This window comes from Triticum urartu, chromosome 7A (assembly GCF_056163025.1).
Source record: "Triticum urartu cultivar PI428250 chromosome 7A, HENAU_Tu73, whole genome shotgun sequence".
NCBI lineage: Eukaryota > Viridiplantae > Streptophyta > Magnoliopsida > Poales > Poaceae > Triticum > Triticum urartu.
This window is the reverse complement of record NC_141879.1, coordinates 335,556,597-335,577,836: the sequence shown is the minus strand read 5'-3', so window position 1 is coordinate 335,577,836 and position 21,240 is coordinate 335,556,597. Positions and strand designations below refer to the sequence as shown.

The 21,240-nt window shown below is 43.3% G+C and overlaps 1 pseudogene; it reads left to right on the top strand.

Moving 5' to 3' along the window:
• The first annotated feature begins 14,104 nt into the window (after window positions 1-14,104).
• On the top strand, window positions 14,105-16,580 carry LOC147959533 (protein FAR1-RELATED SEQUENCE 5-like; annotated as a pseudogene).
• The last annotated feature ends 4,660 nt before the right edge of the window (window positions 16,581-21,240 follow it).

Below are 21,240 nucleotides of genomic sequence, written 5' to 3'. Positions count from 1 at the left end.
TTGATTATATGGGACCTTTTCCTTCCTCTAATGGGTATACACATATTTTAGTTGTTGTTGATTACATTACTAAGTGGGTAGAAGCTATTCCAACTAGTAGTGCTGATCATAACACTTCTATTAAGATGCTTAAAGAAGTTATTTTTTCGAGGTTTGGAGTCCCAAGATATTTGATTACTGATGGTGGTTCACATTTTATTCATGGTGCTTTTCATAAAATGATTGCTAAGTATGATGTTAACCATAGAATCACATTTCCATATCATCCTCCGTCTAGTGGCCAAGTAGAATTGAGAAATAGATAGATTAAATTGATTTTGCAAAAGACGGTTAATAGATCTAGAAAGAATTGGTCTAATAAACTTGATGATGCATTATGGGCTTATAGAGCTGCTTATAAGAACCCTATGGGTATGTCTTCGTATAAAATGGTTTATGGAAAAGCATGTAACTTACCTCTCGAACTAGAACATAAAGTTTATTGGGCTATTAAAGAGCTCATCTATGATTTCAAACTTGCCGTTGAGAAGAGGTTATTTGACATTAGCTCGCTTGATGAATGGAGAACCCAAGCCTATGAGAATGCCAAGTTGTTTAAAGAGAAGGTTAAAAGATGGCATGACAAAAGGATACAAAAGCATGAGTTTAATGTAGGTGATCATGTTTTGCTATACAACTCTCATTTAAGATTTTTTGCAAGAAAGCTTCTCTCTAAATGGGAAGGTCCTTACATTATCGGGGAGGTCTATCGTTCCGGTGCCATCAAAATCAACAACGCCGAAGGTGGTAAACGGTTAAAGAATCAAACATTATATCTCAGGTACTCCCATAAATGTTCAGACCAATATAATTAATACCATAACACCGGAGGAGTACATAAGGGATACTTTCCAGAATGTTTCAGACTCCAAAAAGGAATAGGTATGTGGTACGGTAAGTAAACCGACTCTAAAACGTTTCCAATAGAAATTTTTCTCCGTTTTGGAATATTTAAAAAATTAGAAAAATTAAAAGTAGTCTGAAAGAGACCACTCGTGGGCGTCGGTCCTAAACAAATGGTGTTTTTACCCCTTTCCGCGACGGCATTTGGAACCATCGCCAAGTGAGTGTGGGCGATAGGGGGGTCCTTCCCACATGACCCACATTCATATTAAGCACACAATATATTTCATTTCCATATTAAGGAAGCAGAATTTCATAATTGAAATACATCAGAGTACAACATGATATAGCTTCACCACTCAGCTACCCCATTACACAACTTCACCAGCAGCAAGTTCCACATGCAACATGTAGAACCTTTCGAAATTAGCATCATAGATGATATATAGACAGATGCATCTCATCTGGAAAACTGCTGAAGCGGAAGGCGAATATTGAGCCTTCATTCATGTTGAAGGTCTTTGCAACTTTAGGCCAGTGCCTGTGGATGATTGGCCATCCATCCTTCGACCTCTTCAGGAACACTTCAATATTGAACCATGGGTGTTGTATGAAAACCTTCCTCGCCTCCTGACTGTAGAGGTGGTTTGAGAGGTAATCATCGGTGAACTGCTTTGGAAAGGCCTGAAAACAAGGATGTGCATAAATATCTTCTGTATATTGGAAATGGGACAAAGGAATAAAAAAAGGCAAGTATAATAGTTAGTACCATCTTGTAGTGAACTGATGTTTTCTTCATTGTGTAGATAAAGATCTTGTTATTTTTTGTCGCTAATTTCTTTATCCTAACAATCTTTCTGAGTTTCTTGATTTGATTGATATTCATGGACAACTCATTTCCCCATATGCAAAAATGGTCGAACAGTGGGTCAAAACCTCTGACAGCAGGACCTACATGTGCAATACCAAATTGTTAAAAACCAAAATACTAGAATGGTTCCTGCAACTGCACAATAATGTGCTATTAGACAACGGGCCATGCATGTGCTAACCTCGATTGTAAACCTCAGTGCTTCCCATTGTTTCCCTGCAACACATATAAGGTAGTTAGTCATCAGGTTAACTAAGGGTTCACATGCTATCAGTAAAATATGTTGATGAAAAATAAGCACATTGTAGATTCATCAGATTAATTGAAGCCACACGGAAAACCCATTTACCCAAACCAAGCATGATTAAGAACTAGGAGATATAGCACTTGTATATGTTTCTCATGTATTAAGTGCAGCCAAATCCGATTTATTCCTCACATGCACAACAATACCAAATTCTACCCATGAAAATTGGACATCGCATTGCAGAATTGAACCAAGAAGTTAACTAAATACCACAACAAATGAACCAAACATTAACTAGGCACCACATTGCACAATATAACATTGAACCAAGAAGTTAACTAAACACCACAACAAATGAACCAAACATTAACTGAGCACCACATTGCACAATATAACATACTCCTAATAGAAGACTAGAGAGTTACCAAACAGTTAACTACAACCAATTGTAGCAATTGTATTTGTTTCTCATGTATTTACTATAGCCAAATTCAATTTATTCCTCACATGGTATACAATAATAGAATGCACCCACAATTTTGTAAAGATAAATTCAATTTATTTGTCACATGGAAGACAATACAAAATTGCAGCCTGAAGAATTGAACATCACATTTGCAGAATTGAACCAAATAGTTAACTGAAGACGGGCACGCAAAGCTGACAATTTCCGCGGAAGCTGAAAATTTGGAATCGCTTCAGCCAAAAAACTGGCACGCAAAGTGCCATCAGACACGGTCCCTTATTCAGAACTATGTACGATATGTGGACATCACAAACGATTCAGATAGCTTAACCCGTGTGTGATGAGTTTGAACGTCAAAAGTTTTGGTTCAAATTTCCATGGTTACAGTGGTCATCCACATCATTGCACAATTTGGGTACACAAAGGAGATTATAGCACACCCACACTTCTTAATCGAGCAAGTTCAACAATTAAACAGATCTAGCTGACCTAAACATTACTCTAACAAATTAAAGACCGATGCTTTTAGTTAAACAAAACATAGAGTACTACTACGACTGGTGCTCGTCGATCTCCGCTGCCGCCTCCATGTCCAGCTCACGCCCGACAGTCTCCTGGGGAAGGGGCTCCATGGCATCCATCGGACCATACTCGGCAAGCATCTCGCCATCCGTGTCCTCCATCTCTTTGGAAAAGGCCGCCATGAGCTAGGCGTGGGCGGACACGATCTAGGCTTGGACGGGGCTCCGTCGTCTCAAGGTATGCGGCGGAGGAATGGACGGCTGCTCGAACGCTCTCGGGGATTGCCAGCTCTTCGGCCGTGGGTTGACGACCGTTGTCGGAGAAGCTTCATTCAATTTGTGCGGTGACCGCCAGGAGCTGGGCATGGGCGGCCTCGACATGGTCGTGGGCGGCCTCCATCAGGGCTAAGGCCGCCGCTGCGGAACGGACATCTGCTGTGCCGCTCTTGCCAGTTGCTATCCCCGAGGCAGATGTTGCTGCCGCCACCGAAGAAGCAACAACGACCGTTTGGGCTGCCTTTGCCGCCTGGTCGCAAATTGCGGCCGCGCTCATGCACCTTTTTATCACGCGCATGGAGGCTACGGCCGCGCTCTTGCCGGAGTGGGCCATCGAAGTTGCCCTCACGACGTGGGTCCATGTGACCATCTTTCACCGGTGATGATTGAACAGTGAAATGATATTTGGGGAGCGAGCTAGTGTGCTTGAGACGCCGGCTGTGGACTGTAGCCGACGCACCTTCTTGCGTAAGCCATAAGCGTACTATACACCGACGGTGCTCCAAGATATTTTGTACTACATCTCACACGGTTGCTGATAATAAACTGTGTGCGATCTACTTGATTTTTCATCTTGATTTGAATTACATAATGGGGTCACAGCGGCAATGGACGGTGTTTGAATTGCTAGACCTTTTATCTGGAGTGAACATGCAACTATATGTGTGTCGTAAAAGAATTGGAATTATTCAGGGTTTGTTTGAAAATTTTATACATTAAATTGGTTTTCTAGCCATTTCAGGTGAACAATTCAAATTTGAACTACATGCACATGCTCCAGTGCATATAATTGGTTGAAAAATCAAATCTATGTCCTTGGGTGCATGCTTAGGTCCCATGCAAGAAATGGGAATGAATTTCAAACACCAGGGCACCGTTGATTGCCGGTAAAACATTGAGATGCCTGGTTTTTAAATTCTAGTAAATCCAAAACTCGTCTGATATTCATGAAAATTGGCATGCTATCATGGAGCGGCATCAACATGCCGTGGTACAAATTTTGTCCCATTTGGGGCAGGTTTGGGTATATGCTTCTCACAAACCGGAGCTTCCTAGAACAAGCATGATGGTTTTCGATAGGGAACGTCCCACCTTTAGGGATGAAACGATATCCATTGCCTCTTATTGCTTTCAAATTTCTTTCTCGTGTCAACATAGAACAATAGGAGTGTTGTGTGATTTTTTGTGATTTTTCGGGGTTCGTTTGGACATTTTTATGCATTAACTGAGTTTTCAATGCATTTTATGTGCATAATTCAAATTTGAACTACATGCACATGCTCCAGTGCATATAAATTGGTTGAAAAATCAAATATGTGTCCTTGGGTGCATGCTTAGGTCCCATGCAAGAAATGGGAATGAATTTGAAGCACTGGGCACTGTTGATTGCCGACAAAACATTGAGATGTCTAGTTCTTAAATTCTAGTAAATCCAAAACTCGCCTGAAATTCAGGAAACTTGGCATGCTATCATGGAGCGGCATCAACATGCCATGGTACAAATTTTGTCCCATTTGGGGCAGGTTTGGGTATATGCTTCTCACAAACCAGAGCTTCTCACAACAAGCATGATGGTTTTCAGTAGGGAACGTCCCACCTTTGTGGACGAAACGATATCCATTGCCTCTTATTGCTTTGAATTTTTTTCTCGTGTCAACATAGAACAATAGGAGTGTTGTGTGAATTTTTGTGAATTTTCGGGGTTTGTTTGGACATTTATATGCATTAACTGAGTTTTCAATGCATTTATGTACATAATTCAAATTTGAACTACATGCACATGCTCCAGTGCATATAAATTGGTTGAAAAATCAAATATGTGTCCTTGGGTGCATGCCTAGGTCCCATGCAAGAAATGGGAATGAATTTCAAACACCGAGCACCGTTGATTGCTGGTAAAACATTGAGATGCATGGTTTTTAAATTCTAGTAAATCCGAAACTCGTCTGAAATTCATGAAACTTGGCATGCTATCATGGAGCGGTATCGGCATGCTGTGGTACAAATTTTGTCCCATTTGGGGCAGGTTTGGCTATATGCTTCTCACAAACCAAAGCTTCTCACAACAAGCATGATGGTTTTCGGTAGGGAACGTCCCACCTTTGTGGACGAAATGATATCCATTGCCTCTTATTGCTTTCAATTTTTTTCTCGTGTCAACATAGAACAACAGGAGTGTTGTGTGATTTTTTGTGATTTTTCGGGGTTCGTTTGGACATTTTTATGCATTAACTGAGATTTCAGTGCATTTATGTGCATAATTCAAATTTGAATTACATGCACATGCTCCAGTGCATATAAATTGGTTGAAAAATCAAATCTGTGTCCTTGGGTGCATGCTTAGGTCCCATGCAAGAAATGGGAATGAATTTGAAACACCGGGGCACCGTTGATTGCCGACAAAACATTGAGATCCCTAGTTTTTAAATTCTAGTAAATCCAAAACAGGTCTAAAATTCATGAAACTTGGCATGCTATCATGGAGCGGCATCAACATGCCGTGGTACGAATTTTGTCCCATTTGGGGCAGGTTTGGGTATATGCTTCCCACAAACCAGAGCTTCTCACGCAAGTTTGATGGTTTTTGGTATGGAACGTCCCACCTTTGGGGATGAAACGATGTCCATTGCCTCTTATTGCTTTCATTTTTTTTCTCATGTCAACATAGAACAATAGGAGTGTTGTGTGATTTTTTGTGATTTTTCGGGGTTCGTTTGGACATTTTTATGCATTAGCTGATTTTTCAATGCATTTTATGTGCATAATTCAAATGTGAACTACATGCACATGCTCCAGTGCATATAAATTGGTTGAAAAATCAAATCTGTGGCCTTGTGTGCATGCTTATGTCCCATGCAAGAAATGGGAATGAATTTCAAACATCGGGAACCGTTGATTGCCGACAAAACATTGAGATGCATGGTTTTTAAATTCTAGTAAATCCAAAACTCGTCTGAAATTCATGAAACTTGGCATGCTATCATGGAGCGGCATCAACATGTCGTGGTACAAATTTTGTCCCATTTGGGGCAGGTTTGGGTATATGCTTGTCACACCCCGATTTTCATGCCACAACACTTAAGCTAAGAAATCATGATAAAATGGGGTTTGACAAACACTTTTGAGTGTTTAGGTCTTTGCTTGATTTGATTTTTGTGTGTTGGTTGTAAGTGCTCTAAAAATCAAATAAATCCTCTAACTCTTATATTCCTTATCCTTGATCCAAAACCTTGCCCAATGATCATGTGATGTGTGCAGGACATAAAAATAATTTCTTGCAAAAATATTTTGGCCAAAAAGTATTTTTGCAAATTAGGTTTTCCAAAAACCCCTGAATTGAGACTTGAACTACAAGTACTTAATTAAGGGTGTGAAAAATCTTTGAAAAATTACATTTGACTCCTATTAGATATAGGACACCCAGAAACCATAAAATTATAATTTGAAAAGTTATTTTCCTATTATATTTAAAAGCTTTTTCTTAAGTCCAAAAATGGTCTTTAATAGGTTAAAATTATTTTAAAGCTTCAAAAATATTTGAGAAAAATCAGGGAAACTCAGTGGACATATATTTTCCATATATCAGAGTTTCAACACATGGTCATGTTCAAAATATTGGGAAAACCCCTCCAAAACCATTTCTGTCCATTTCAAGCATTTGAAATATTTCTACAAGAAATATTTTCGAATAAATCCAGGAAAATTCTAGCAAGTCACATATGCATAATAGGATGACCTTGCAGAGTTTCAGCTCAATCCAAATTGTTTTGGACCACAAAGGTGGCACAAAACCCTCTCTATCCACATTCAAGTTTGAACAACTTTACATTGCCAGCCTTTTCCAATTGGCCCTAAACCTTGTGGTCATGCTCACAACCCCAAATGATGACACTAAGCCAAGTGGTGCATCAAGGGGAATCGTTTTGCATGACTAGATCTTGAATAACCCATTTCTGTTGATTTCTAGGGTTTACAGAAGTTGCATTGGCAACTTTGCCCAAATGAGCTCAAATTTGGTGGAACACCCTATTTCTATATACCATTCCATCCTGTTAAGTATCATGTCAAGTGTAATTCATTTTCTAGCTCAAAACACCATCAAACACCTTCTGACAGAATTTAAAATTCCAAGTTTCAGCCCCTTACACTAATCTCCTTGAGCCACAATCTTTACCACAGCATGTCCTAGAACCCCTCTACCACTGGAAAGAGTTTCGTGGTCTCAACTGAATTATATGGGGGTGAGAACCCCATTTTCCCTCTCTGGACATCATCATTCACACTCTCTCTCAACCCCCTCTGTCCTCTAGTGGATCCCTAGGGCATCTGATGCCATTTCCACATTGTATACTCCCCCTACAGTCCCTAGACACAAGTGGACGCGCGGGTGCGTGCGGACAAGGCGCAGATGCCGGCCAGAAACACGCTCTGGAGCACCTGGCATGGCGTTTGACCGTTGACGCCGCGTCCCTCGATCACCTCGAGCCTCCCCCTTGCGCCAGTCGAGGTGCCTCGACGTACGCAACACGCCACCGCGCTGGCCCCCTCCTTTCCCTCTCTGTCCTGCCCGTGCTGCGCGTGCCCAGAGCCGTCCGAGCCCGCCAATGCGCGTGCGAGCTTGTGGCTCCACCCGGAGCTCGCCCCGCTCCCTCTCTCTTCCTAGCGCCCTACTCCACCCCCACGAGCACCAAAGACAACCCCTCGCCCTCTTCCCGTGCCGCTAGAGCCGTTGCCACAGCCACCCGTGCGCCGCGTCCATGGTGAGCCATGGGTCGGCTACTTAAGGCCACCCCGAGCCCCCTCTCCACTCCTTTGGCTCTCTCTTCCTCCCGTGCACCGCCTAGACCAACCCACTCCCCTCCTCGTGCCCTCCAACCACCTCCATGGCCGAAGCCATGCCGTCGGCCTCCGCCAAAATTTGCATCCACCACCCCTCCTCCTCCCCTCTGGGCTGCACCAGAGCATCTCCAGCATCACTGCGGGCTGCTCCCATGCTTCTCCCTCTCCTCCCCATGGTCGTGCCGTTGAGTTCCACCGTCACCGTTAGCCTCGTCCACCGCGGCCGATGCCCTGCTCAACCTGGTTCCCCTGGGCGACCGTGCCACCCACGGTTGGACACGGCCGGGCCCCCCTGAGCATGCGGGTGGTCAGCTCAACGGAAACGGTGACCTATGGCACCAGCAATCCGCCGTCGACACCGCCCCTGCCCCTGCTCTGTTCGAGCGGGAGGTTGGGGATGAACCCGACAGATGGGCCCTGCGTGTCGGTGACCCTGACGGCCATGCCTGCAGGTTAAGTGGACACGGCTTCTTCGGGAGCCGTCTCCCCGAGGCCAAGGCGTATTCTGGGTGGGCGCCTTCGATGTCGCCCTGTCGACGCGTGGCCGAGCCGCTGGGTCGGCCCAGTTGCGCCTCGCTATTAAATCCCGCCCAGTGCGCGCTGCCGCCGCTGGAATTTTGGCCCATTAGGTATTTCCATTTACCTTTTCTTTTTGAGCAAGATTCAAACTTTTCCAAAGACCTCATTTAAAGTCCAAATCCGATGATTCAAATTTTTAGTGACTCCATAAATCATTGTCTATTTAATGAGCCATAGTAAACATTTTTACACTGCCTAGTTTCACCTGTATCTAACAAATAGGTCATTTATACTCCTAAGCCAGCTTCAAAAATCCATAGAATATTCATTTGAACTCCAAATCCAGTGAAACCAATTTCTAAATGTTTCTAAATCATGCCTGATTTAATGGGTACTTTTACTCATTTTCATAAAAAGGAATTCTGTGGACAACTTGCAGATCCATTAAATCCATTGAATCCATCATATTGAAATGTTAAGAAATATTCACTGATCCAGTCCCAATGAAACCACTCTGGTTATTTTTCATATAACCAGAGAAGTCCTATAAAAGTCAACTTCGTATTTTTAGAGCACTTTTATTTTCTGCCTTGTTGTGTTGCTTACTATGATTGTTTTCGACGTTAGTTGACGAAGTAGATGAAATACTCGGAGATGAACCAGAAGATTTGAAGAATCTGATGAACCAGGCAAGCAGCCCTTTGACCATGTCTAAGAAACCCTTTTTATGCATGTCATTTGGCACTTTCATTGCTTGCATTGAAGTCATGATAAAATGGTGACCACTTGAGGTGGTTTGCCTCCGTTGCTTTTCTCGTTGACACTTGCATGATGCATGACCCTACCTTTCTATGAGCGTTATGCGAGTGGGAGTAGTTAGGATGCTAAGTAACTACTACGCAAATGGGTTGGGCATATGCATGGTGATGGAAGCAATATTGTTTTTAAAAGACTTTTCGAAACCCTGTCGGGTGCCACTTATGCCCGAAGGAGATAATGAATTGGGTAACCACTTGATGATGAAGTGGTGTACCGAGGCAAGTGTGTGTGTGTGTGTGTGTTGTTTTCAAAACGGATTGGTTTAAGTTGCGACCGTTATTCCAACTTTACATGTGCAACCACTCTACCCTTATATGGGAAAGGGCATTATTGATTACGTAGGCCGATACTAGCTTGGAGCCGCATTACTAGTGAAGGGAGAGTCGTTGTTGCGCTCTCTTAGGACGGGGTCATGCCATGTAGGGCGGCCATGACTGTTTTCACAGGGCACCGGACACACCATTGGTACCCCGTGCTTGTGGTATGTGTTGAATATGGGAGCGGGGGTCCACAATTTTAAGATGTGAAATGATGGGCATGGGGGTTACTACCAATCGAGTGGACTCTATGTTAGTGTCGTCTAGGGAAAGATAGTGATCGGGTGCTTACCCCAGGTACTTGAGGTACCGCGGGTCGTGGATGAAATGGAAGTTCCCCGGATCTTGTGGGTAAAGTGTGCAACCTCTACAGAGTGTAAAACTATTCTAATAGCCGTGTCCACGGTCAAGGACAGTTGGGTAACCGCTCTTGTGCTACGTCCAAATGTTTGTGAAACCTGGTGTTTGGATAAGTGGCAAGAACTACCTAGATCCCGTCAAAGGACTTGACATGATGATTGAGTTGGATTGTTTCCAACTCTATTTATGTTGATATATGTAACCTGTTCTCATGGTTACTTGAATTCTCCTGATGCATGTCTTACAAGTTGTTTAACATGTCATTGCACTCAAAACTAGCTTTCTGTAAAATGACCTACTTAGTGCTATATCATGCATTGTTGTACCTTGTTTTCAAAACACGGGTTGCTTGCGAGTACATTCAAAGTACTCATTGGCTTACCACTGGTTATTTTATTGGCCAGGCTTGAAAGAACATGATATGATGAAGAATACTTCGGCGACGAACATGCGAGCAAGGACGCTTCCTAGTCAGAATGCCTGTAGGGTTAAGGCAGATGGCATGGGTCCAAGTTATCGATGAAGATTTCTGCTGCGATGTTATTCTCAAGACATGACCATAATGGTCATAATTTATGTAAGACGGTATGTATGGATGTAAGACTCTTGTTATTCAGCTTCTGTGTGTTCAGTGAGCATTGATCTCTCGGATCACTGTACAGGTGCATTCGGTGATCACGACTTATGAGTCGGGATCCCCAGAATGCTTCTCACAAACGGGAGCTTCTCACAACAAGCATGATGGTTTTTGGTAGGGAACGTCCCACCTTTGTGGACAAAACGATATCCATTGCCTCTTATTGATTACAATTTTTTTTCTCATGTCAGCATAGAACAATAGGAGTGTTGTGTGATTTTTTGTGATTTTACTGGGTTCGTTTGAACATTTTTATGCATTAACTGAGTTTTCAATGCATTTTATGTGCATAATTCAAATTTTAACTACATGCACATGCTCCAGTGCATATAAATTGGTTGAAAAATCAAATATGTGTCCTTGGGTGCATGCTTAGGTCCCTTGCAAGAAATGGGAATGAATTTCAAACACCGGGGCACCGTTAATTGCCGGTAAAGCATTGAGATGCACGGTTTTTAAATTCTAGTAAATCTAAAACTCGTCTGAAATTCATGAAACTTGGCATGCTATCATGGAGTGGCATCAACATGTCGTGGTACAAATTTTGTCCCATTTGGGGCAGGTTTGGGTATATTCTTCTCACAAACCAAAGCTTCTCACAACAAGCATGATGGTTTTTGGTAGGGAACGTCCCACCTTTCTAGACGAAATGATATCCATTGCCTCTTATTGCTTTCAATTTTTTTTCTCATGTCAACATAGAACAACAAGAGTGTTGTGTGATTTTTTGAGATATTTCGGGGTTCGTTTGAACATTTTTATGCATTAATTGAATTTTCAGTGCATTTTATGTGCATAATTCAAATTTGAACTACATGCACATGCCCCAGTGCACATAAATTGGTTGAAAAAGCAAATCTGTGTCCTTGGGTGCATGCTTAGGTCTCATGCAAGAAATGGGAATGAATTTGAAACACCAGGGCACCGTTGATTGCCGGCAAAACATTGAGATGTCTGGTTTTTAAATTCTAGTAAATCCAAAACTCGTCTAAAATTCATGAAACTTGGCATGCTATCATGGAGCCGCATCAACATGCAGTGGTACAAATTTTGTCCCTTTTGGGGCTAGTTTGGGTATATGCTTCTCACAAACCGGAGCTTCTCACAACAAGCTTGATTGTTTTTGGTAGGGAACGTCCCACCTTTGGGGATGAAACGATATCTGTCGGGGATATACCCCACGGTATAACCCGACGGAGTTATAACCCGGCTGGGACCTGGTATACTGGCAGGTGTTAAGTCAGATGATAAACCGGCAAGTGTTAAGTCAGATGATAAACTGGCAGGTGTTAAGTCAAATGATAACCCGGCAGGTGTTAAGTCTGATGATAACCCGACAGATGTTAAGTCAAATCATAAACCGACAGACCATCATAAACCGGCAGACAGTCATAACCCGGCAGACAGTGATAACTGGTCGACAGTCATAACCCGGCAGACAGTGATAACTGGTTGACAGTCATAACCCGACAGACAGTGATAACTAGTTGACAGTCATAAACCGGCAGGCAGTGATAACTGGTTGACAGTCATAACCGGGCAGATAGAGTTGCCTGGAGTTATGAAACCCAAGAGGTTAAGAAGCCCGTGAAGAGAAGTCAGAATAATTCAAGTCATAATCCGAGTTGGACTCTACATGCAACCCGCCCCTTCAACATATATAAGGAGGGTCAGGGCACCCCAAGAGGGGAGAGAAAAAGATCTTAAGGGTTAGGCATAACTGGGAGGGCCGGTTTACGACGATTCCCTCATGATGATAATGAGAACTAGCTACAAATAGCATGTAGGGTTGTTACCGGATGATGTTTCCCGGGGCCCGAAGCTGTCTAAATCCTTGTCTTGTGTTGCGTCTATCGATTGCGCTCAACCCCTCTCAAGCTACCACATAGATGCGTTGGCCTCACGACTAAGTCCTCACACTAGGACATCTGCCGTGACAATTCCATGATAGTTGGCGCCCACCGTGGGGCTATCACACGATGGTGATGAGTTCTTGGAGGGATCTTTTCCAGGGATTGAGAAAGTTCGTAATTTTTTGGATGAAAAAAATACTGGTTCAGAAGGATCCGCGTCAGCTTTGTGTTTATTCGAAATTTAAGTTTAGCAAAAAGTTTGAGCGGCGTTTGTGGGTCACAACAAACCGCCGAGATCAGCGGAGCCAACACAAGTCACCAAGTTCAAACAGAGTCCATCGGGCGATACAGTGGTCAGTTGATGCTATATCCAAGATTGATTGGTACAAGGGTTGTCCCGAGGTGGATCCGTAAAGCAACTACTTAAGATTGTGCATACATGCGCTTCAGGAATTATGAGTACGAATCAAGACAAACCAAGGACCCGGGCGTAGGTTATCCAATCACCACGGCCCAGGCGTGGGTTATCAAAGACACTACGACACGGAGGAGGAGTCAACAGGGTTGGTCCGACCTTGCCTCGTTCTCCTCTGCTACGGTTTCTGCCTCTGCTAGGGCCTTCCTAGACCGGCGCACTCCTGACCCGTCAGGGCGCAGATTCTCTGCCTTGGCATGGCAAAGGCTGCCTCTACCTTACCCCTCACGAATGCCCTCCCTTTCTGATCGCACGGCTGCTGAGCGAGCTACCTCTCTATGTGCACATCAACCAGCCCAAACTGAAACAAAGCCAGCCCGTATTTACCCAAAGAAGGCCCAGCTAGAGGGGAGCGTGGAGGAGGGAAAGCGAGAGGATTTTGGCGGGTGAGCAGCCACCAGATGCGATTTTTGGCAGGGGCGCGGGCGTCTAGCGCAGGATCTCATCTCAGTTAGGCGTTCGTCGGGGTGCCTGGACGCCTCGTTGGCTAGGCCGTCCTAGTTGAGCGTCGAAGCAGATCAAAGCTGCTCGACTTCACTCTGCTTCAGGTTCGTGTCCATCTTCGATTTCAAGAAACAGAGACTGCCTAGTATTTTAGGTTTGTGTCCGAGCCGCCCTGGAATTGCTATTTCTCTGAAATATCCACTCTTTCGCTGCCTAGTATGATTTTGATTTATTCGTTCAGTTATGCTAAAGAAATCTGCACAATTTCACTTGTAATTGTCTGAAATATTCAGTCTATTTGTTCATAATATATGCAGTATACATCTGAGTTCTTCCCTTCCAGTTAAGATTCAATGGCACAATCTAACAAGTAAGTTAGACTTTCCATGGAAAAAAATTATTTGCTTGCAGCCAGATCTGTAGCAACAAAGATTAATTAATTTTTGTGTAGGGAGAATGAGAATCCTATTTGGTTACCTCAAGTTGGTCTGAAATTCAGAAACTTAGATGATGCTTGGTTGTTTTGGGTAAACTATGGAGGTCGTGCGGGTTTTGAGGTCAGAAAAAGGTATAAAAATATGAGTAAATTTGACGGGAAAGCAACATCATGTAGATATGTGTGTGCCAAGGAGGGTTTTCGAGCACACGACAAGAGGGATCATATCACAAAGAATCCTCGAGCTCAAACAAGAACAAATTGTGAAGTTCGGATGACACTTTCATTGGATCGAGTGGCAGGGAATTATGAAGTGGTTGATGTAATGCTTGTACACAATCATGGTCTTTACTTGCCACAAACATTCCATTTGATGTTATCACAAAGGAAGATTTCAGAAGTTCAAGCTTTTGAAATTGCGATAGCCGATGATTCTGGAATTAGGCCAAAAGCTTCACATGAGCTAGCTAGTCACCGAGTTGGAGGACCAATGAATCTCACCTACACTCCTCGTGATCTAAAAAATCACCTGCAGGGCAGGCGCCAGAGAGAGTTGGCATATGGACAGGCAGGAAGCATGTTGAAGTATTTTCAAGACAAGATCGCCGAGAATCCTTCTTACCAATATGCTTTGCAATTGGATTGTGAGGAGAATATAAGCAATATATTCTGGGCTGATGCTAAGATGGTCATTGATTATGCACACTTTGGCGATGTTGTCACATTTGGTACTACATTTGGCACGAACAAAGAATATAGGCCTTTTGGGGTTTTTGTTGGACTGAATCAGTTCAGGGAGACCGTTATTTTTGGTGCTGCTCTTATGTTTGATGAAACATTTGCCTCTTTCCAATGGCTATTTAAGGCTTTTCTAGCTGCACACAATGGAAAACAACCTAGAGCTATATTTACTGACCAAGACACTGCAATGGGAAATGCTGTCGGGGAGGTATTCACAGAAGCATGGCATGGATTATGTACCTTTCACATAATGCAAAATGATGTGAAGCACTTATGCAATAGCAAAGCTGATGACTCACATTCTCCAAAAGATAAAAATGGGGCAGATGAAGAAGAAGAAGAAGAAGAAGAAGAACCACACATTCTCTCAGATTTTAGTGCTTGCATGTATAACATTGAGGACACGACGGCCTTTGAAGAAGCATTTTACATCATGAGGAATAAGGTGGACGAAAAGAAGATGTCATGGCTGGATAGCATCTACAAGTTCAAGGAAAAATGGGCTGAATGTTACATGAGAGATGTCTTCACATTGGGTATGAGAAGCACACAATTAAGTGAGAGTTTCAATAGTGACTTGAAAAAACATTTAAAATCAGATTTTGACATCATTCGGTTCTTGAAGCATTTCGAAAGGGCGGTGCAAGGAAAAAGAAACAAGGAACTAGATGCAGAATTTGAAGCTAGGAAAAAGTTACCTAGAATAAGCATGAAGACACCCATGCTATTGCAAGCAAGCAAACTTTACACACCCACAATATTTGAAGCATTTTAAGATGAATATGAAAGATCCATGGCTGCATGCACTAGAGCATTGGATGGAAATAACACATATTCTGTTGCAATTGTGAGGGCTGATGGTGATTTAAGTTCTGAACTAGAGCGCATTGTTGTTGGTGATTCTTTGGAGAAAACATCTTCATGTAGTTGTCGGCAGTTTCAAAGGACTGGAATATTGTGTGGCCATGCATTAAAAGTTCTTGACTTGATGAATATCAAGCTGTTGCCAAACCATTACATTCTAAAGAGATGGACAAGGGAAGCAAGATATGGAACTATACAAGACAACAAAGGAATTAGCATCGTTGAAAATCCAAAAATGGATGCTATGCTCCGATATAAGTCTTGGTCTCACACATTCCTAAATTTGGCATATCAAGCCACAAGCTCTCCAGAATGTTGCATATTGGTGGACAACACACTATATTGCCTCCAGAAGCAACTTCAAGACAAACTTAGTGCATCTACAAGTATTTTGAGTGATTCATATCATGTCCAACATGTTGTTCCACAAGATGAAGGTTTGCTTAGTGCTGCACGCTTAAAGAAAAAGGAGGTTAAAGAAAAAACTTCAAAGAGGCGTGGCAGTTGGCTCGAGAGGATGTGCAAGTTCAAAAGGAAAAAGCAAACTAAATCTAGCGTATGTTGATGAAAACCATTGCAATATAGAGTTCGTATTCATTATTACTACATGCTAAATAACAAACTTGATTTTTTATCTAGAAAAAGAAGAATGGTGGTGGTGGTGTGAAAAGTCAAGTACCAATGGATGTCCCTCATAAATCTAGCGTCTGTTGCTGAAAACCCTTGTAATTGTGAGTATTTAATTTGTTCCTTACTATATGCTAAATAACTACGTTGATTGCTTTGTGCAGCAACATGAGAATGGTGGTGGTGTAGGCTCTCAAGTACCAATGGGTGTTTCTCATAAGGACGGCAATGCCTTCACCAGCTACACAAATTTGCTAATGGTATTTCCAAATTTCTCTGCTTCATCTTCTCTAAACTAGTTTCAATATTGCCATGTTTTAAGCATGCCTTTCCCTTTGCAGGGTTTTAGTGAAATTGATGATATGTCCTTTCAAGGTCTTCTTTAGAGCTCTAGAAACAAGAGAATTGCAGTGCTGCAGAGCAAGTGAAATGTTTTGGTCTTTTTGGGTGAATGTGTGCCAAAACTGAATTCTGTAACTTAGGTGTGCCAAAACTGAATGTGTGGCAAAACTCAAGTGAAATTCAAAAGAAAATCTGTGCTGATTGATGGCTTTTGGAATGTATTATTTTGGATATATAGACTGTCCAAAATACTCAAGTGAAATGTTTGTTTAATTATGATTGTACTGTACTGTAGTGCCAAAACTTAATTCTGTCTATACATGTGTATGTACTTAACTGAATCTTCTCTGTATTTGTTCTACTGAACCAGAGTTCATTTCTGAACCTGAATCGCTGCACTTCTCCTCCCTCTGGCGAGCTGGGCTTGTTTCCTCCCGAACTGGGCCTTAGTTGGGCCAAGGAATCACATGGTTCGCAAGCTGTACGTAGAGAGAGGCAGCTCGCTCAGCATCCATTGGATTAGAAAGGGAGGGCATCCATGAGGGTAAAGGTAGAGGCAGCCTTTGCCATGGCAAGTCAGAGAATCTGCGCCCGACCCGTCAAGCCTCCCCGCTCGTCATCAAAGTCACCGAGAGAGTTAAATGCGACACCTGCCGGCTATAAACCACCGACGCGGACTCAATCTGCCGGACCTCTGCTCCTAACCCGCACTGCAGCACCTCAATCCGCCCGGCTTCGCGGCCGTCTTCGTCGAGGCTTCAAGTCGGCCCCACCGCCATGCACGTCTGCATCTGCGCCTCTTGTCTGAATCGCGCCCTGAGTCGCCGGTTTACCTTAAGTTGCTGCTCCTATCAAGCCAAATCACCCTATGCTTCGAGGCTCGCGGCCCTACCGCCGTGCCCACGAGTCGCCGCTTTACCTCAAGCTGCTGCTTTCAAGGCCGGGCTGCAGCTGAGCCAACCTCGATCTACCATAGCGCTGACCCGCCGTCCGCGTCTTGCCGCCTTCTGAGCCACCGTCGTTTCCAAATCTGATGGGTTCAACTTTGCCTCCAAGCTTCCGGCGTCCCTTGGGCATGGTTGCCTCTGCCATTGCAAAACTTGCCACCATTACGCTGCAAGCCACCCGCCGCGGAGGAGTTTCTAAGTAGTTTCTTCTGTGAGCAAATCGCCGCCTTACCGCGCCGCTCTAAGCCGCCGGCCTCCAGTGAACCACCAAAAAAGAGGAAAGACCATGATGACAGTTTAAATTTTTCACCAAAGTCAAGTATGACCCGGAAGCAGATACAGGGTACTAGCTACATGTCTCCAGCCTTGTTTCGATTCAATCCGCCGGCCACCTCAACTGCTCCGCTTAAAACACCCGCAGGCCACTGCCAAGTGGCAGTTGCTTCGCTTCAACCCGCTGCTACGGCCCGTTCAACATATGAAGAGAGCTCCCCTCTGCTTCGATCTACGCGCACATGTACATACAGCCGTTCGGCTCGCCCCGTTTCACCATGGCCCTCTAATCCGTCGCTGTAAGCCGGCACCGCCGACACGCGCTGAGCCACTGTTGCCGCGAGTGATTCTGCCGTCTCGATCCCCGCGGCCAAGTCACCAGGCCACACCTCTTGAGCTGCCTGCTACTTTTGATTCGCCGTCGTCGCCGAGTGCGGCTGGATTTTTTCTACTACGGCACATGTGCGACAGTAACCGGGTTAGATGCTGGGATGCTGATCCACTGCTATTCCCTGGCATGACGACTGAAGACTACAAATCAATCGGCAAGTATGTCTGGACGTACGAGCAAAAGCACATATCAAGTAAAAAGACTATGCTGATCTATTATTTCTCAATGGCGAGAGTCACGTGTGATCCGCTTACAAGATATAGATGGAAGAAAAGTCAAGGTTGAAAAAAATATATGATTACTACTGGCGAGTTGCATGCACGGCTGTAGACTTTGGTTATAATTGATCAATCAAGCACATCAGAACTATTTATCAAAGCTTAGCAAGATATCATGGATAAGAGATGTGGCAGTATTTGGCAAGGTCCTCGAGGTGATCAACACAAATTCCTTCGGATGCATATAAGGATCAAACAGAATTCAGCAACAGTACTGAAAGGTTATCTACGGATGCCACATACGGATCATCTATTGTACGAACAAATCAGGTGTTATCCCCCTATATATTTTATCAGTACATTTTAATTCCTCTGAGCACCATTACACTGCCCTATTAGTGTTTTTATATACAGGTAAAATTATTGTTATACTGCGGGTATAGAGCAGGCACTGGCAACATTCTACAACGGTGTTTTCCTCCATGTCACATGACCTGATGAATGGATGGCCGATTCGCGCGTCCGCACCGGTTTACAACGTGGAGGACAACTTGCCCGTTCGCACCGGCTTATAATGTTGCGGCCGATTCATCTGTCTGCTCCCATGGTCGACCCGCCCGTGATTAATTTCAGCTGCACCATCATGATGAACTACGCGGTGTATAATTTCTGGCCTAACATATCAGGTGAAATCCATCCAGTATATTTTTATATGTTGCTTTCTTTAAAAGAGCAATTACTCCGGCTTGCAAAGTTATCTAATGCAGGACCCTAAATTGCCATATTGGTGAACATTTAAAGGCCGTCAATTTTTGGCTTAAAAAGGATTCCGGTTTAAAATCCGGCTCAAGGGAAAGCTGTCTCCCACAAAGCTTTGAAGCTCTCAGTATCCGGTTTAAGAATTTCTGGTTCAAAAAGAATAATATCTCGCAAGTTCGAGTTCTCAGGAAAAATTAAAGGGAGCAAAGAGAGTCTGTTGCAAGAGCTCAACTCAAACATAGGTGCCCATTGAGCATAACTCACAATATCATTTGGGGGCTTCATGTTCAAACATAGGTGTACTCACCAAAGAGAACATAGCATTACTACCCTCTTGATCCGGCTATCAAGCCAATATTATCATAAGAGCACAACTCTGGTTACTTTGGTAATCCGGCTATCAAGCCAATATTATCATAAGGGGCCAAAGAGAGTCTGCTACACAGCATAGCTCAAACATGGGTATCCCTTAAGCACAGCTCACAATATCACTTGGGGCTATGTTCGAACCATAGTCACACCTCTTGATAGGCTTAAGGCCACCAGGGAAATCACTTGGGGGCTCTGGTCATATCTAAACCATAGCTTATACCCTCTTGATTGGCGTAAGGCCACTAGGATAATCACTTGGGGGCTCTGGTCGTATCCGAACCATAGCTTATACCCTCTTGATTGGCGTAAGGCCACCAGGGAAATCACTTGGGGTGTATGGGTTCGAACCATAGCTACACCTCTTAATAGGCATAAGGGCACCAGGGAAATCACTTGGGGGCTTGGTCGTATATGAACCATAGCTACACCTCTTGATCGGCGCAATGCCACAATTATGACTACTTGGGGGCTCTGGTCGTATCCGAACCATAACTTAAACCCTCTTGATCATACATATACATCATCATATATTGCATTATATATTGCATCATCATTACATCATCATAGCATGTATCATATGTCCACGGATATACCGGTTTATGTGGCAGGAATCAGTTTTCAAACCAAGTTATATTATTCAAATATTTAATAGCCAACATGGTTGGATTTTTATTATGGTTATCAATAACCAATATTATGATTGAGGTTTTCAAAGTCGCTTCAACGCAATGGATATAAGTTATTCTACAATGGAAGGAATAGTCCTGAGTCGCTGCAGGCTTACGACCCGGCACTTGGGGGCTACATTATTCAAGTTGAGATTACATCAAATGCACAAGTCTCATGTAGCTGCAAGCATGCACCATGACACTTGGGGGCTAATGCAAAGTCATTGTTTGCTCACCTTATTGAAGACCCGACTGATCACATCGTAATGAGCCGGCCCTTGGAGGCTACCAATTGCTCCTGTCAACAATTCAAGATACACAAGTTAAATCCATTATATTGAAGGGCCCATTGCTTAGTTGATAAAGCACAAAGCTCTTAACCTTGTGGACGTGGGTTCAATCCCTACGATGGGGGCTACATATCACTGCTCAAATCTACATGATTATATTTACAAAGTCCCTGCTCATTATTGCATAATGACCCAGCCCTTGGGGGATACACCGGTTGAAGTTTTTATGAGCATAAGGCAATTTCAAGTCCCAGGTTGTTGCAAGCATGACAATCCGGCACTTGGGAGCTGCATATGTGGAATACTCAGTTTATGACTAATGACGGAGATGAACAAATCAGATTTCTTCAAGGTTGTGACATTTATACTGAAGTAAGTCTTAAGCTATTGCTACGCTACCTTCTTGAAACTTGGGGGCTACAAGTGATAGGCACATAAGAGGTATATTTTCAAGCTTGATGTTAACTAAAATTATGAGCCGGTGCCATCAATATTTATAAACCGGCAAGTTCTACATCCTTGAACCGGCTAAAGATCAGTTGAATATTTCAAAGGCCAGTATTATTGTCAAGTCAGAGCATTGAAGGACGATTCAAATGGATTCCTTGTTTACAATATTTCTTCTACAAGCAAATTGACTATGAAGTTGGTCTATTGACCCGGATTTTCTAGAAGGAGATGATAAGGATTTAAGGATGCTCAGGATCAGTGTAACATGGATAAATCCAAATTAAACTTGGGGCTAATGTCCGGGATATACCCCGCGGTATAACCCAACCGGAGTTA